Here is a 19398-nt window from a genome sequence, read left to right as displayed (position 1 = left end):
ATTGACAACATACACATCCACCTGCACATCACAACCTATGTCTCAGGATGTTATGCAAAGTGGCTAATGGACAGGATACGCACACTGAGGGTGGCATACCATATCACATACTGCATTCCAGTTACACTTGGCATACCACAGTCCTCAGTCATAGGGCCCTCATGTTCAGTATATGCTTCCCTGAGGTACAGGCTACCACTGAGTGGACTTCCCTGCCTAGCTTTACAGACCACTGCATACCCAGCGCCATTGTTGCTCCACCAGCTGATACAGACCCCATCCATACAGGTGTCACTGTGACGGATACCGATATGAACATCATGGCCTCAACCTGCATGACACTTGGTATGAACATCACCTTTGCAGTACACCATCCACCCACTGGTTATCACATAGGTGTTAGTCCTCTACATACATGTCGCATTGTACGTGTTTGTAAGACACATGTATGTCGCACACACTCCTGTGATTACCACATTGCCACTGTGGCGTGGATATCCTTCTATGTGTCCACACATGTCTGTACTGGGTGTGTAGCTGGTACATAGGCACCCGTTGTACCTCTGAACACCGGACTTATACACACATCCATGGGTACAACACCCTGCTTAGGGTGTACCTTACACAACAGCTTTACATAACTCAACATTAAAACACCATGACGTTTATTGAGCTACGACAGTTAAAGTTTGCAGCTTATGTACAGACACCACGTCTGTACACATTTGCGGACTACATACTCAGGGGTGACCTCTGCTGCAAAGACAGGGCCCATGTCTGCAAATATGTTAATGGATATACTCCACATACACGACATAAACAATAGCCTCTATGAGCATGATGCTCATGGATATGTGCACACATGCGACAGTGTGTGGCATGTGCTTGGGGGTTGCATTCCCAGACCGGACACTCACCATGCCTTGGGACAAGATTCCTATGTACATCATGCATGGACAGTCAGTAGCAGTGTTCATGTGATACCTCGCTTGGTGGATGGTGGACACATGTACACCAGGGATCACTGCAGTGGCTGTACTGTGCAGAGATGCAGGTTACACATGGCTCTTCTGTTCACAGGACACTACCCTAGAGAGGTGCCACTGGTGTGCACACTGTAGTTGTTGTTACACATAGACTTGCCAGACTGCATGGTACCCCACTATGAACCTGTGGAGCTATTACATGTCCTTTGTGCATGGTTACTGGAATAGCTCTTTCAGTTAGATTAGCTGTCATGCTATTACAATGTCCTGTGACTACAGGCCATATGTATCCTGTTATTGTACATGCCAATCATGTTCATGTTTGTCTGTCACATCTCTTCTGCTATTCTAGTATGGGAGTAATGCTTGCGTCCTTTGCAAATGCACAGAGTGGATTACATTATGTATTTCATCATAACTGTTTATACATAAATTAATTACATACTACTCACATCACTATATGATACCTTTGTTATGCATCATATGCCTGTTCTCCTGTGTAGCATATCAGACATATCAATCTACTGTACTATACATTACACATGTTTTACATGGTATCCCATAATTCAAAGCATACTTGCACAGAGGGACCACCTTAGACATGTCATTGATGTTATATGCCCATACACATGCGTACTGTTACAGTATATCCACATATACTATCCCCTGCTATGGCACGTACTTATTGGACATACCCTGCCACTGACGGCGGGTTGTATGACATTGTTCTGTTTAAAGCCGTCATGTTGCATCCCTTGTGGTGTCTGTGCTGTTTACCTTGTGGCCCACTGCTGGACGCACAACTTCTACAAGCATTAGTACGATCAGCAAGACATCACTACATAAATACCATTCCCCACTTTATGCATGGCGGACACTTTTAATTACTGCAAACCGGGCTATGCATACACTGACATAACTTAATACAGAACATACTATACATACAGTTAGTGTTCTACATACCTTGATATCGTTCCGGTATTTCGTCTCTATCTCGCTCTTCTGTGTCACTCTTTAAACTGTTTTATGGTATTAGCATACAGTTTGCATATCTGACAAGTCATCCTTATATACGTCTATACCTGCAACATGTGGTTTACTGCCGCCAATTGGTGGTCCGGTGTGACTAATTACGTGCACTTCAGCTGTGCAGCTACTCCATTCACCAATTATGCGGCAACAGTGGGGTATAATTGAATTCTCCACTTGGGCGTTGGCCATTTGCCCTGCCTTCGGGGAGACGGCCTGTATTGTGTTTTGTTGTGTGTAATTGCAACTGCTATGTGTAGAGCCAAGTCTATTTTGGAGTCATGTCCCCCGTGGATTGTATGTGATGGCTTGAGTATGTGGTTCTACCTGTGACTGTACCTGTCATCCCACCCGTCTGATAACGGACTATTGCAAACACCTGTAACATCTTCGTTTGTTCTGTTATACGACAGATACAATTTTGCATGGCGCCTTTAAATGTGTCTCTCACAAGGTATATTAATGGCTCAGCAGATGTAATTGACTAACTAGATGTTTGGGCTGTGGTTACGGTCTGTATTGCTATTGTTTCCAGTGTGGGGAATGTAGGCGGGTGTACGTAGCATATATGGTTTTGTGGGGTTTGCATTTCTACATAGTCCATATATATGTGTGTGGGCCCCTTCCCTAATTACAGTGCTATCACTTAATAGACTTCTGTTATGGGAATTTACGTTGGGCCATTGTTAATTGGTTTCTATATGGTATGCAGGTGAGGTTGATACTTCCATACCTCCGGATGTATGTCGATATGTGCAGGGATATTTGTAAATGACCGCTATCCCATGTATGTCTGTCCCATATATTTGCAGTCATTGCAGTGGTGTTGGTGTCAGACCCTCTGTGACATGGCTTGCCACCTTTTCATATGGCCATAGTTGGACGCTTGTGGGTCACACAGTGGTGTTTACAGGCTAACATATGGCCACGGTCAGTGCACAGGATAGCACATACTTTTATCCTCATTACTTACCAATTGTTCTTGGACCTTAACTACTTATCGGTTTGCATGTAACATTTCCGTTTCTTACATACAGGCATGAGTATTTCCTGCAACTATTGCATAATATTTGGGACATACTAATGTCCTAAACTCTCGGACAGTTGCCCTTTGTAATGTTTCATGTCAGGACACACCTGCCCAGGGGGGCTGTCCCTCGCAATGTGGGACAGGTGTTTACCGCATGCTTACGGCTAGCTATACCCACACCTACCGTAATCATCTACCTCCGAGTTGCCACCTACAGACACATGATGCGGACACACACACACACACACACACTTTAGTCACACGGGTACACACATGGTACCCTCAACACACACATACACAGGCTACATCACTCACAACCACAGTTGTACACGGTACCTACGTAGACTGCACCACCGGCAGCAGTGACTACATGTCCTTACTATCATCATATTGCTCGCGGTTCTACTGTTCCAGTACTGTGTTCATTCTGTCTTTCAGCCTCCTGGTTACGCGTGTCGGTGTATGACCCATTCCATAGTTGGCGGTATCCTATTTATTTGTACCTCAAAGGTGTTTTGAATGTCATCGACCTATCTATATATTTGCAGATGTCAGTGACCCCTTATATATCGACATATATCACACTATTGCCCTTTCTATCTGTATTATATATGTGTAGATATATATATATATATATATATATATATATATATATATATATATATATATATATATGTATATATATATATATATATATATATATATATATATATATATATGCATATCTCTGACAGGGGTGGTGACAGGCACGCTATGCCTTTCATTCTGTGTTTGTCAGTGTATACTGTGTTTCCTGGACTCCGCATGTTTGTGTCTGCACCTGTCACATTACACACCTGCCATAGGTTAAGATTACCTCCCATCCCACTTTGCGAGGGACAGTCCCTCTTTGTGCAGTTGTGTCCTGTGAAATATTTGTGAACATAGCAAATGTCCTGCGACTTTGGGACAAACATATTCCCTATAGTTTATGTCATAGTTGCATAAAACACTTATTCTGTATCTGACCCACCTACATGTTACAGGACACGGAACATGTACCTGCGACCATTACTAGAATAAGCTTTTTATCTATGCAAAACACTGATGTTCTGGTTTTCATACTGGCCGGGTGTATGTGTCGTCCTGCAGACATCTGGCATATGTCCCACATTGGTCATTTGAACTGTGGCAACCCTACCATACGTACATCTTGCCTAGCAATAGTGTTGAGTGATTGTATACATGAATGCCTGTTCCACTCCTGGCAGTGGTCGTTTTATCTTTCAGAGCAGGCGCTATTTGTTCAGGGGTGACTAATGATGGTTTCACCTATTCTGTACATCACTGACCATGATCTGCGCAGTGGTCGGTGATGCTTAGCCCTGTTTCTCGCATATCCATATAGTCGTATTTAAACATCGCTTACCAGCTATGGGCAGCGCTTATTCCCGCTAACGTGTGCTACATATTCTGATGACCTGCATCCGGAATGCATTATCCGTGCCATCAGGATTACGTTACATCCCTTGCGGGACATGGGACCGGGAACATGCACGACAGTCACTGCATGTACCAGTTGGACATCTGGGGGTTGTACACGTATTATGTCATTTTGTATGTGCAGTACACTACAGCAGTTACTCCACACTACACTCACATGGATAACTCCGTTAGTTTACAAATTGATGAGTCCAGTTAATGGTATGTCCATGTGATGTTTACTGGCGGTACTCCGGCATTGGGTATGCATATCACAATTAGCTACACCCGATAATGTGCTACACCTTAATACGACCGTGGATGCAGCATGCCGGGGTGATGAATGCCTGTCATGGGTACATCCCCTGCCTTGACACAACATCCATGATTACATTTTGTGGAGCCCCTCAGTAATGCAGCGGAGAATCCATGATGAGTGTGTGTAGGACAGTGCCTACACACATGTGCTCCCGCGATTGCCTCTGCTCCAGTAAGCGACAGTTGCTTACTCGATGTTGTGGCGACGGGAGTCACTGTTTGCCCCGTTTGGTGTTTTGCCTCTGACAATCGGGCATGTACCTACCGATGTACCTGAGAACCTATACACACAGCACCGACAGATGCTGATAGGCGCATCTACTGTTCAGGTGTTGACATTTCCGTGTTCCAATGGCTGTTGCGTGTACAATGTTTGAGGGCTGCCTATGTAGGATTCCACAGTGGGCCACCTATACATCACAATTTACAGGTAGTCGGGTTTGTGTGCCATCCATGTTACTGTGTGTGCAGGTGGGGAGGGCTGTCAGTCTGTGGGATCCTACACTGTCAAGGTATGTGCTATATGTTCCCTCTTTGCCAAGGTGTAGGCATATTGGGCACGCCTCCATCTGCCTACTGGGGCTGGCACAGTGTGTCCATGGTCTGGATCCCTCTGTGCCTGTGTTGGCCTTGGCAATTGCAGTGGGCTGTGAGGCCCTCCCCCATTTTGACCCTGCTGCAGCTGTTTCCACAGGATCATATTATGTAGCATGGTACATACTATGAAGATGTGGGCACATGTGCCTGGAGAGTACTGCAAGGCTCCACCAGATGTGTCCAAGCACCAGAACTGTGATTTCAGCATCCCGAACACACGCTCTATGATGATTCTGGTTTGTGCGTGTGCCTCATTATGGCGTTCTTGCATTGGTGTGTGTGCATTTCTGATGGGGGTCATCATTCATGGCTCCAGTGCATAGCCAGCATCCCCCACAAGGTGGCCTTGTGGGATGTCCCCCCTGACAAATACCTGATACAGCTGTGAGGCATGCCAGATATGGGAGTCGTGGTAGCTTCCAGGGCTGCCAGCACACACATTCATGATAATGCCCTGGGCATTGCACATGACCTGGCAGTTGATGGAGTGGAATCCCTTGCGGTTTATGTAGCGCCTACCATACTCATCGGGTGGTGACTTGATTTGTATGTGTGTGCAGTCTATCGCACCCAGTACCTTCGTGTAGTTTGCCACATGGTGGAAGTGATGCATATTGCTGACCAACTCCTCCTGAGTTCGGGGGAATTATATATGCTCATTGGCATGTTTTAACATGGCATCCAGGAACTGGTGTAGTACCCTGGATGCTGATGCCTGTGAGATCCCCATTATATCTCCAGTTGGCCTTTGAAAGGTACCTGTGGCTGGTATTCGCAAGCTTGCACATACCTTTGTGTCCACTGGGATGGGTTCCCCTCTGTTGTTTCTGGTTCTCAGGTGTGGCCGGCACAGCTTTACTATTTGCTGTAAGATGTCCCTGTCCACCCTGTAATGCTCTACTATCTCCAGATCATGTAGCCCCTGGTAGGTTACCCTTGGTCTGAACACTCTTCTCCTCCTCTGAGGCCTATGGTGGTTGTCGGCATCATCCTCCACAACACCGTTGGTCTGTAACACATGCTGATGAATCACAGCTATGGCAGCTGCCAACATGTACATTGTAAAAGTTCACCATCTGTTTACATCTATGGTGCAGTGTTTGGGAATACACAGGTGTGTGTTGGGTGCTTTCACACTTTATACTGTTTTGCTGTGAACACTGACGATGTCATAGGGTGTGTATGTACGATCGTGGCTACAGGGTATCTTCTGTGTTTTATTAACGGAACCATTATTGTGCTGCCTTTGGTGCTGCATTACATTTGGATGCCGTGAATTACCTCCTGCCCTTCTGTTTACATTTGTGCACATTACACCTACCATTTCCTGGCATGCATCCAGCTGCCTGCTTTCATTTGTACTTTCCTAGACCTGACTTATCTTGCGTAATGTGTGCTATTGCCAGTCTACTGTGGGTTTGCTTTGTCTGCTATGACAGTTCTCCTATCTCTGCATTCCAAGTCCTCCCCTCCTTTCTTTGCAATCCTATGCCTCCCCTATCCTGTTTTGCAGGTTTCTGCATGCAGGCTTGTCTACTGCCGTCGATTGGCCGCCGTGAGTTGATTGGTGTTAATTGCTCATTAGTATGCCAATTACCCTGCTTCGGCATTTCCTTCTTTTCTTCCCCTGACCTTCCTGTTTGTGCTATTGTTCGCGGTGCGTGCATCCACTTACCGGGTTTCGGACACGATTTCATCCCCGTACACATGTGCTTTCGGGCACCATGTGTGCTCTCAGCTAAACGGTTCTATACCTTCCTCCCCACCCCTGTCCTGCAGTTTTGCTTAGCAATGGTCAGGCCAGATTTGCATTGCTCCAATGTGCTTACTGATACGGTGGCACACCCCTCTGCTGATGTCATGTATCACCTCTGATACACTCCTCGGTGTTATAGCGCTGCGCCATCAGATACATCCTTAATCCGGCGGGACGTTTGCGATTCAGTATTACCTGCCTCATTTGCATGGCATTGACTACTAATTCATAGTTACAGTGCCGAACACTGTCGTGGGCCCTTGGCAACCCTTGCGCCTTGCTTTTGGTGTGCCATGCCTACCATTGCGTATTATGGTGCAATCCTGATTTGTCTTTCATTGCGATTTTATGACATTTGTATATATTTCCTTTGTATTCCTGTTTGCGCACACATGCCCTGCAGTTGTACTGTGCGTTACTGTGGACATGACATTAAATGTTATTTTTTAGGTGTTGTACATCTTTTCTTGTGCCATTGGCTGTGTATTTTGCCATTGGCATATGTTAACTTTGTAATACATGAGTCTGGTCCACTTCCATAATGTTCTGTTTGGGAAAATGTAAACCATGTTTTTTGGTTTACATTTCCATGGGCGTGTGCTATGCCTGCACCACTTCGTGAATCGCTGTATGCCTTCATTAGCATGGTGCAACACTGTGCATGGGGTGATTTGCATACCTATGCCGAGGGCTGCGTAGATCTGGCATACGCCAGTAGTGCACGTGGAGTTGATTCGTACCTGAATTGCTCGGCGGACATATTTGGCGTTATCCCGCATACGCTGCGCCTGCACCTGGGGCAGGCTTCATGAATCCGGGGGCGAGTTTTTATATCTGCACCCTAATGTTAACTGCATACTTATGGTTTCTTTATGCATGAAACCCTTTTCTTCAACAGCCTTTCTTTCTTCAAAAAAATGTTTCATGTATGTTTCTAAAAAACTTCAGCTATACCATTTTTTCTCTTCCTTTTCTCTTTTCATTAATACTCAGTATAAATGTAATGATGGCAAACATAATTGCAGATTAATCAGTTTCAGTTTCTTTCCCAGAATGCAAAATAAATCCTTTTAATTGAAGCCAGTCTCAATCCTCAAACAATTACAGCCACTCTTTCAATCACTTCTTTTGCTTTACATAATAGAAAAACATACTTCCCCTAAATTCCCTAATTGTCCTGTTGTATAAGAATGTATTGAATTTCTTTTTATTATTTGACATTTGAACAATTTTCTGCATCACTGCTCTGTGTTTGATTTCTTCTAAAATATCTTCACACTGTTTATAACAAATTATTGCCTTCTAATACCTATTCCCAGCACATTTATTTCCTGCCTTGTAAAATATATTGCATATTTTTATGACATCCCAAAAGCTTTTGTTTTTTTACTTTATTTCAACAACTTCTTGCCTTTCAAAGCTTACTCCCAACACATGTATTTCCTGCCCTGTAAAATATACTGCCTATTTTTTATTACATCCTCAAAGCTTTAGTTATTTTCTTTACTTTATTTGAAACATACACTTTCCTTTCTTCTGTTATTACTATTGCTTCTTTCACCCATCCTTTATGTTCTGCAGTTATTACCAAATCATATGCCTATGCCATAAACAGTGGTACCTTTACCCCTTTGACAATTTTCCATCTTGCTTCCTTTCATATATCCGCAGACTTCACTAGTACCCCATGCATTACTAATATAAACAACACCCCATTTGTATTGCTTCCTTGGTTTATTCATTTTTGCAACATTATTTTTTCACTTACCACTCCATTCACTAACACTTTATTCCGAAGACTGCTTTCCAAAATATTCTTCTTGCCTTCTTACTGAAGCTAATCTTCCTTATATGACACTTACTGTTATGTTTTGTTCTATCAAATGCTTTCTCCACTTAGCATACCATCACATTACCATCCCCTACAATGGGTACTTGTACTTTAAAGTATGTCAAAGTAACCCAAGTTCAATTAGTTCCTTGAGAAGCTTCATGGTGTGGTAGGTGAGGATCGGCATGCATATGACGGGGAAGGGAACATGCTGAGTGGATCTTCTCAGAGACCCCTGGTGGAAGATGGATCAAAGAAGGATCACAGTGTTTTTCTAGTCAGGGAATCTGAGGAGGGAGGATCACTGTAGCCAAATGGGAATGCCCTCAGGATACTCCTTATGATCCATCCGGGGCATACATGCAATGAATGTGCCAATAATGAGGTGGGGATTACATCAGTAAAACTCAATTACTGGCTGCAGTAACATAATATCTTACTTAACCTGTCCCACTCTGTAGTGCCAACAAGTACAATCCCTGAAGCCTAGCATGTAAACTGGGACTCTGTAAACAGGTATTCTTCTGGTATGAAACAATTCCATTGTAGGTCGTTCCAAGGAGCCTACCAAGGCATGGGAGATGCAGAGTATGACTCATAGGGTGCATGTTTGGAGGTACTGGAAGACAACAATCGCAGAATGAAAAAAAAATTTAAAGTCCCCTTACTCCCTTACTATGCACTTAAGAAGGTTATTGAGTGCATAGTAAAGTCCCCTTACTCCCTTACTATGCATTCAATAACCTTCTTAATCAAAATCAACTTATCCTTTGTTTGCCTTCCTTTTATAACATATATTCCTTCATACAACAGTCCTCTTACCATCTTACTTGATATAGTTTGTAGGTTTTTTATAACTATTTTATACTCTGTATTCCCTAATGTAATTAGCTTCTTCACATAGCCTTTCACAATCTTTATGATTTTTTTTTCATTTTTTATGTACCCCATCATTATTTTGGCTTTATTCTTTTTATAAACCTCACTTATTTTATATAAATATTCCTCTCCATCCCTCCTAACATATCTTCATATTATTATACAGTTTTCTTATAGACCTCCTTCAGTCATCTTCCAATATCTACTGCTCCTTCTAGAAACTAATTTTTACATTTTTCTTTAAACATTATTCATCGCTCTGTCCACGTTTATAAAGCAATCTTATTTTCAAATTATCCTATCACAGATCAGTATTTCCAATGTTATAGGTCACTATTTTTTTCAGTCTAAAGCTACTAACTCTTTCACAAATCCTCTCATCTGTTATTCCTTTCTGTATATGCATTTTGCAGAATGCTAGTTTTTAATTTATGACAATCTTCTTATAATATTCATAACCTAATCCATTTATTCCTGTTACTGATTCTTCCCTTCCTTCTGTTATTGTTTCTTCCATTTCTTTCATTGTAATCTCCTTTTCTAGAGAATTCTTAACATTTTCATATTTCTTTTTACAATCCATTCTTCATCTTCATACCTTCTGCTCACAAACTTTTCTACAATTTCCATTATTTCATTCTGATTACACCTAATATTTCCTTTTTCATCAACATTGCACCTTGTCTTCCTTCTCTTAGTTTTATATCTTTTCTCAACAACAGTGAAACTTACTTGTTTTTTCCTTTTAAACAATTTTTAAATAGCATATTTCAATGTTCTTTCTATTTTTTCTATACAGCACTTTTTTTTCTCATGGTCTGTCACAATATGTTTTGATTTACCATATCTTTTTCTAATTTCATTATATAACAAATTCCTCTACTTTTATATTTTCTTGTATTTTGCTTTTTAAACACTCCATTAAAATATATTTGGTTTTCATAATGCACACTGATTACCATATGCTTTTCTGATAAAATCTTATATTCCATGTTCATTTCATGTGCTTTAGCAATCCCCCACTCAATATTTTTATTCCTTTCCCTTCTATTATTACTTCTCTGTCATCCCATATTCTAGTTCACACACATCACCCTGTGACTGAAAATTTCTACCCCTCTTACTTCTTTCATATCTTCTAAATACACCACATCATGTATTTTGCTTCTAAAAGTCCCCTTATTATATGTCCATTATATATTTTCCCCATTTGTAACCCTTCACATCATAACTTTTCTTATTACTACAAATATCTCTCTCCTCTATCAAATTGCGGTTAAAATCTTCCACCATAATAATGTACTATAACAACGTTTTTAAGTTCTTTTAAGTTCCTCATTTTTCTTTCCTGTCCATATTTATTTATGCATAAACTCAAACTGCCCTTACAGATCTCTCCCTTCTGCTTATATCACATACCACTAGCCTTCCTGGTACTACTACCATCATATTTAGAATAGTTACATTTTCACTTAAAAAAATCTTATTCCTGGACACATACCACTCTCCACTGACCATATAATCTTTAAGCCTATACTGCCTCAATTATTTTCCATTTTTCTTGTTTCCCACAACTTGTATCCAACAAACATATAAACTCTGTGCTTATTTTTTACACTATTCAATCATTATCACACCTCTAATGCCATTTTGAATGTTGTTTACATTTAATACTAAAATTCCACTCACTCAGACCCGCGGTGGTGGTGCTGCGGTAGCGTTGTCACCTCACAGTAAGACGCTGTCAGGTTCGATTCTCAGCTAGAGCGTCTTCTGCATGGAGACATGCGTGAATGGGTGTACCTTCATTGAAGGATGTGCATCAGGGCTGGTAACTCAGCACGTAAAAAATCAACTACCAGTCATTAGTGGACCAGAGTTCCACTGTGGCGACCCCTAACTGGGAAAAGCCGAAAGACACAACAACTAAAATTTCTAACTTATCCTTTTCCCTTTTTGTGTGCACATGGCTTTCTTATTTCCAGTTTTTATCTTTCATTTTCTTCCCTGTAACCTCTCTCAAAATGATGTGTCATAATTTTTCTTGTTTTTCTCCTGCCTCAAATGTTCACTCTTCCCTTTCCAATGATGCATATCTGTTTTCATACTACACTGTAACACTCTGTTTTCATACTGCACTGTAACACTCTGTTTTCATACTGCACTGTAGTACTCTGTTTTCATACTGCACTAACACTCTGTTTTCATACTGCACTGTAATACTCTGTTTTCATACTTCACTGTAGTACTCTGTTTTCATACTGCACTATAACACTCTGTTTTCATACTGCACTGTAATACTCTGTTTTCATACTGCACTGTAACACTGCTTTCATACTGCACTGTAACACTCTGTTTTCATACTGCACTGTAGTACTCTGTTTTCATACTGCACTGTAACACTCTGTTTTAATATTGCACTGTAGTACTCTGTTTTCATACTGCACTGTAACACTCTGTTTTCATATTGCACTGTAACACTCTGTTTTCATACTGCACTATAACACTCTGTTTTCATACTGCACTGTAACACTGTTTTCATACTGCACTGTAGTACTCTGTTTTCATACTGCACTGTAGTACTCTGTTTTCATACTGCACTGTAACACTCTGTTTTCATACTACACTGTAATACTCTGTTTTTATGCTGCACTGTAGTACTCTGTTTTCATACTGCACTGTAACACTGTTTTCATACTGCACTGTAACACTGTTTTCATACTGCACTGTAACACTTTCATACTGCACTGTAACACTCTGTTTTCATACTGTACTGTAACACTGTTTTCATACTGCACTGTAACACTCTGTTTTCATACTGCACTGTAACACTGTTTTCATACTCCACTGTAACACTCTGTTTTCATACTGCACTGTAACACTCTGTTTTCATGCTGCACTGTAGTACTCTGTTTTCATACTGCACTGTAACACTCTGTTTTCATACTGCACTGTAGTACTCTGTTTTCATACTGCACTGTAACACTCTGTTTTCATACTGCACTGTAACACTGTTTTCATACTGCACTGTAACACTCTGTTTTCATACTGCACTGTAACACTGTTTTCATACTGCACTGTAGTACTCTGTTTTCATACTGCACTGTAACACTGTTTTCATACTGCACTGATATACTCTGTTTTCATACTGCACTGTAACACTCTGTTTTCATACTGCACTGTAACACTGTCTTATTGTGATGCGTTTCCTACCGCATTACTCTCATGCTTTTCTTTATTAGTTGCATGTTCTTATTAGCTCTCTCCCTATAATATTTTCTCCACCAGTATCTCTATTATAGTATCATCAGGTAGTCTTTCTTTTGAAACATTGTCTTCTTTTTCTTCTAACCTTTTCTTTTTTTGTATACAGCAGTCAAACCAAAAATGTCCAAATTCATCACATTTCCTACAGTTATGCCTACAATATTTGCAGTATGCCCCATTTCTCACACTGACACATTTTTATTACAGTCTTGCACCAACTGACTCATCCCAACAAAAGAAACGTGTTTTAAATTGACCCAGTACCTTACTGATCTCCATCTCCCATTCACAAATACAACATTTGAAATATGGTGCATTCTCCCTCATTCACAGGTAATTTCACCCATATCCCCAATCGTCTGTCAAAATATTTCTTTCATCAAATATATTTTAACCCCATGCACTTTATTAAAAACAGACAGGAAAAGGTATTTTACTCAAATTCTTCAATTACCTATGTACTGAATTGCGCATTTTTCTTCCTTAAGTGCAGTTTCAAGTTTAGAAAAATACACTGATTTCATGATGTCACTGAGTTCTTTGTCTCTACTCCATTTATAACATTTTCAATTAAAGTAAAAGTTTCAAAAGTAATCTCACAGATCTCTGCTGTTCCTAAGAGTATTAATGTTCATATGTTCTGAAGTTTAAACCTTTAGGTGAGATAATGCTGTCCATAACCTCTCAACTGCTAATAATGTCACCATTCTTATTGTTGTTTCTTACCACCTGTCTCCTATTTGGGTTTTGTTGTCCTTGCATTAGTCCGTGTCTTTTTTATGTTTCATTCAAAGCATATTTTGTGGCTTTATTATTTCTGCATATGGAAAGAGTTTTCTTATGGCTCAGAACATCATCAGAGGCATGCTTTTAAAATCAGCTACTCCAAGGCCAAGCATACCCCAAACTCCTTTTTTCAGTTCATCCTTTTCTCAATTCAACTGAAAGCACCTCTGTTACCTCTCTCAGCTTTTGATCCACCACAGTACTCCAACTTAATTCCTCATAAACCTTTGTCTCACCTTCATTAATCATCTCCATCAACACCAGACTTTCTAGACTTCTTGCCTCTAACCCCGTGAAAACAATCTCCTCTTTTCCAGACTCTGTTTATAATAATTTAATATTCTGTATCACTCCTCTCTCAGCCTGCTGTCATCTTTCTTCCTCCATTTTGGAAAATCTTGACCTTGGCAGGAGCCCTGTGGTGCTACCTAGTGACTAAAAAGAGTATTAAAAGTTCCCTGGTGTCATGGCCAACTTTCCCTTAGTCAGTGTGAATGACACCTTAGGTCTCCCGTGAAAAGCTGCTGCTGACCTAGTTGCACTAACCTGGTCAACAATAACTAAAATAACATTAAAGTAAATAGAAAATGTTGTTGTTGTTGTGTCTTTCGGCTTTTCCTGGTTTGGGGTCACCACAGCGGAACTCCGGTCCACTAATGATTGGCAGTAGATTTCTACGTGCCGAGTTGCCAGCCCTGACGCACAACCTTCAACGAAGGTACACCCATTCATACATGTCTCCACACAGAAGACGCTTTAGCTGAGAATCGAACAGGACAACATCTTACTGTGAGGCAACAATGCTACCGCAGCACCACCACTGCAGTTTTTAAAGTAAATAAAAAATAAATGAATAAATATATATGTGCATGTATACACAATAACTATACATGTGCATACTATATATATATTTATCTGCATGTATCTATCATATATCTTCAATATTTTAATTGAAATTAGTAATTATACTGTTGTTATTTCTCAGGTCAGTGTTCATTGATAAAACTTTATGACATCACCTTGAAAAAAATTATCCGTAATGTGTCACCAGAATCTTTGAAAAGTAGCAGGATTAGGAGTATACAGTATATAATACAGGTGTTATAGGTGAGATAAATGTGGTCCTGCCAAAAGAATGGACATTGTCTATACAAATATGGATAGGAATTTTAGCACTAAAGACAGTAGAAATTATAGAATATTAAGAGTTACAGTAGAAGAGCCAATAACAGGAGAAGTGGATATTAGATATATAGCAGGGAATAGATAGAACAAACAGGGAAGAAGTCTGTATGAGTTTTTTTAAGTTGGGCAGGTTAGGACATAATGCTGCCAAGGTTTTCTGAGATGAATGTAGTAGTACAACCATAAAAGATATGGTGTCATGACCTGTGTCCTAACATGTGTATTTATATTGTTCTGTTAGATATTGTTTGAACTGACATCAGAACTGTTTATAGTCTCTGATTTCAGTAAGATCAGATAGCAAAGATTGTCAGAGTTTAGGGCCACATTTTAGGTGGGCAGGATGTAAGTAGGACTTTGAGGAAAAGGGTACCAGGAAGGAGATCGGCTCTGCCTTGAATGGGAAGCAATTTTGCCTTTTCCAAGGAGTTGCAGTGATGTCCACACCAAGGGGAATTGGTGATGAAGTGGCAGATTTGATTAGAAATAGATTATAAGGTGGTAGGGTGTTTTGTAAGGCAGTGGCACTAGGGCAAACCTTATTAGAGGTGTGCAAGAAGCCAACCTATGCCAAAGGCTGCTGTAGCAGGCTATGAGAGGAAATGATATATATTTTTCGACCAGAATAGGAGATAGTTCACATTGGATGTGACTTTCTGAATGTGGTCCTGGAAGATGAGGAACTGGTCAAATAAAATATCAAGGTATCTCAATGATGTGGTGGATTCATTTAGGTTGTTGCCTAGGTCTTTGATATTGAGAGGGCTAGTAGTTTTAGCGAATATTTTCTTTGACCCAGACAGCATGGACTTTTTTTGTAGGATAGAGAAGTATTTTTTTAAGAACAAAGCTGATCATTTAGTTGTAGACGTTCAGCTTGAAGTTGATTTTGGATGATGTCACGAGAAGGGTTAAAGCTATAGAAAACTATGTCATCAGCATAAAGGAGAAGTTGTAGATGAGGTAGGTCAAGAGCCAGTTTATTTCTAAAGCACTTTACTATTCTATACTATCCTGCATGTACATAAACCTGAAATGCAGTGCTGTGCAAATTTTTTACCTTAAAACATGTGTAGTGCTTGATGGAAGAATATTTTAAGATTTCCTAGGTAGATTAAATACTTTATCTTCATTAGAATATCAGTATCTGTCACATCCATTAAATGCATTTGAATGGTACAGATGTGTTTGAAATTCTTGAAATGGAACAATATCATTTTTTGCAAAAAGAACTGTGTGTGAACTTCCTTAGCGTTAGTCATCAATACAGCAAGTATTAAATCTTCCATCCAGTCACATGCAAGCTGAATAAGGCTTCATGGTAATGATGTCTCCATTTTAACATATTCTGAGACGAGGCATGTCCACTGGATTTCATCTTGTTTGCAAGGTTGCACAGACCATGTTCAGCCCAAAATTTATTGAATTTCAGAGAATAAGTTTAATTTGCTTTATTATGAGCTTTCTGTGTTTTTCTGTTAGTAATCAGTAGTGCTATACAGTGTATATTTTGAGAAGTACAATGTTCTTTTTTGGTTCTCTCTTGGAAGGCATCTTGTGGTTTTATACATAAGTCCAGAATAAAACCTAGACTTCAAGCTGCAAGATTCACTCTTTATAGTATAAGGATTCTGTTTGAAAATATACATATGTAGTTAGCATCTTTCTTTTTTGTTGAATGTTAATACAGCCCAGGTTATAGCCCTGAATGTTAAATTATCACAAGAAGCAGATGGTAAAGACTGCATTCATTTTGGGCCACAGTGCATGTGTAAGTGCCTTTTCACAATCATAGAAATAAAAGACATGGTTTCCCAGCCATCTAGTTCATTTTTTTTTTACCTGTCACCTCAGGAGCATGAACCCGTCACTGTGATTGTTGGATAAAAAAATAATGTACTGCCAAATGCTGAATGCTATATTTCTGTTGGTCTTCATCACTTACATTTTCCATTTAAGGGTTATTGTCTTAGATGCCTCTTGAGAACACTTCAGACTTTTGCATCATATTCATTTGTGTTTTGCATTAGTTACTCACCTTTACTTTTTAAGTCATGCTAGCATTACCTTTTCTTGACACTTCCTAAAAAACATGCCATTTAAATCAACAGTCATTAACATAATATGAAATTTTGCCTCACAAAAAACATGTAGACATATGACAGGCTTTAATAGTTTGTGAATAAAATGCTCATCCAAATATTATTGAAGCATTATATTCTGTTTTATATATATGCTATATATATATATATATATATATATATATATCTATGTGCATATATATATATATATATATATATATATGTATATATATATATATATATACATACACACACACACACACATATATATATATATATATATATATATATATATATATATATATATATATATATATATATATATAAGATCAATTAAATAATAAAATAAATAAATAAATACTTTTTTTTTTTTTTTTAAGTTTTACCCCACACCCCCAGTTAAATAAATATACCAACTCTGAGATCACACTACAGTGAGGGAAATGGTAAATATCCCATTCCATACTGTATAGTGATCTCCATTCAAAACATTAGAACTTTCAAAACTTTGATCTTCTGGTCTCAGCTATTTGAAGTTCGAAGTTTTGAAACTTTAAGCTTCTGAAGGGGGTCTATATATATATATATATATATATATATATATATATATATATATATATATATATAGACACACATACTATATGGGACTACTTATACACTGTGAAGTTTCAAAACTTTGAATTTCTTACAGTCAGGACCATAAGGTCGAAGTTTTGAAATTTCAAACCATTTAAATGGAGATGACCGTACAGCATGGAATTTCATATTTACCATTTTTCTCACTGTAGTGCAGTCTCAGAGTTGGTATATTTAATTAACAAGGGGTGCAGGAGGGCTTGTCCCCCTGCAAAAACTTAAAAAGTAAAGATTTTTTTGTTTTTATTTTTTTTATTTACATTTCAGCATTTCAAAACTTCGATCTTATGGTCTTGACCATAAGAAATTTGAAGTTTAGTAGATAAGTGTGTATTTTATATATATATATATATATGGGTCTACTTCTAATGACCGAAACGCCGATTCGCCGACAGTGAAATCACCGACGCCAGAAAACCGACAACACACAAACCCGACAACGCGAAACACCGAACACCATAACACCGACACACTACACGTAAACAACACAGTACACTACAACACATATCCACTAGCCCTAACCCAAACCCTAACCCTAAGGTCCGACACTACCGCACTCTCCCTACCTGCACCCTAACCCTAACTCACTTACACACCCGAACCCCAAGCTCCGACACTACCGCACACTGTCACTACCTGCACCCTAACCCTAACTCACTTACACCCCGAACCCCAAGCTCCGACACTACCGCACACTGTCCCTACCTGCACACTAACCCTAACTGACTTACACACGCGGAACCCCAAGCTCCGACACTACCGCACACTCACCTATCACACACCCTAACCCTACATCCCTGAGTATTGCACACTTACCTGTCCGCTCCCTACTCCTAAATCCCTCACTATCGCATACTTACCAGGTCGCGCTTACACATTCCCCTTGTCGGTCTTCCGTCTGTCGGGATTCGAGCGTGTCGGTCAACTGCGTTGTCGGTCGTTTCGTGTCGGTGATTTCACTGTCGGCGAATCGGCGTTTCGGTCATTAGAAGTAGACCCATATATATATATATATATATATATATATATATATATATATATATATATATATATATATATATGGATCTACCTTACTAGATCGACATGTTAAAACAGCGAAAATGACTTCACCGATGCCAGAAGATCGAAAATGACTTCACCGACGCCAGAAGATTGACAGTTCACAAACACGACTCCGCATACACCCGACACATCTTACCAACAAACAAAACAAATCCCCTATCCAAAACCCACACACACAACACAAGCACACCAAAATACTTACAAACCAACACTAACCCATACATACACAACTATCTACAACCCTAACCCAAACCCTTACCCTAAGGTCCGTCAGTATCGCATACTCACCTAACCTGCGCCCTAACCCTAACTCACTTATCCCACCCCTACCCCTACAGACCGCCAACATCGCATACTTACCTTACTCGCACCCTTACCTAACCCGCGCCCTAACCCTAACTCACTTATCCCACCCCTACCCCTACAGACCGCCAACATCGCACACTTACCTTACTCGCACCCTTACCTAACCCGCACCCTAACCCTAACTCACT

This window comes from Protopterus annectens, chromosome 10.part0 (assembly GCF_019279795.1).
Source record: "Protopterus annectens isolate FY-2018-M chromosome 10.part0, PAN1.0, whole genome shotgun sequence".
In the NCBI taxonomy this organism is placed as follows: domain Eukaryota; kingdom Metazoa; phylum Chordata; order Ceratodontiformes; family Protopteridae; genus Protopterus; species Protopterus annectens.
Note: the sequence above shows the minus strand (reverse complement) of the source record.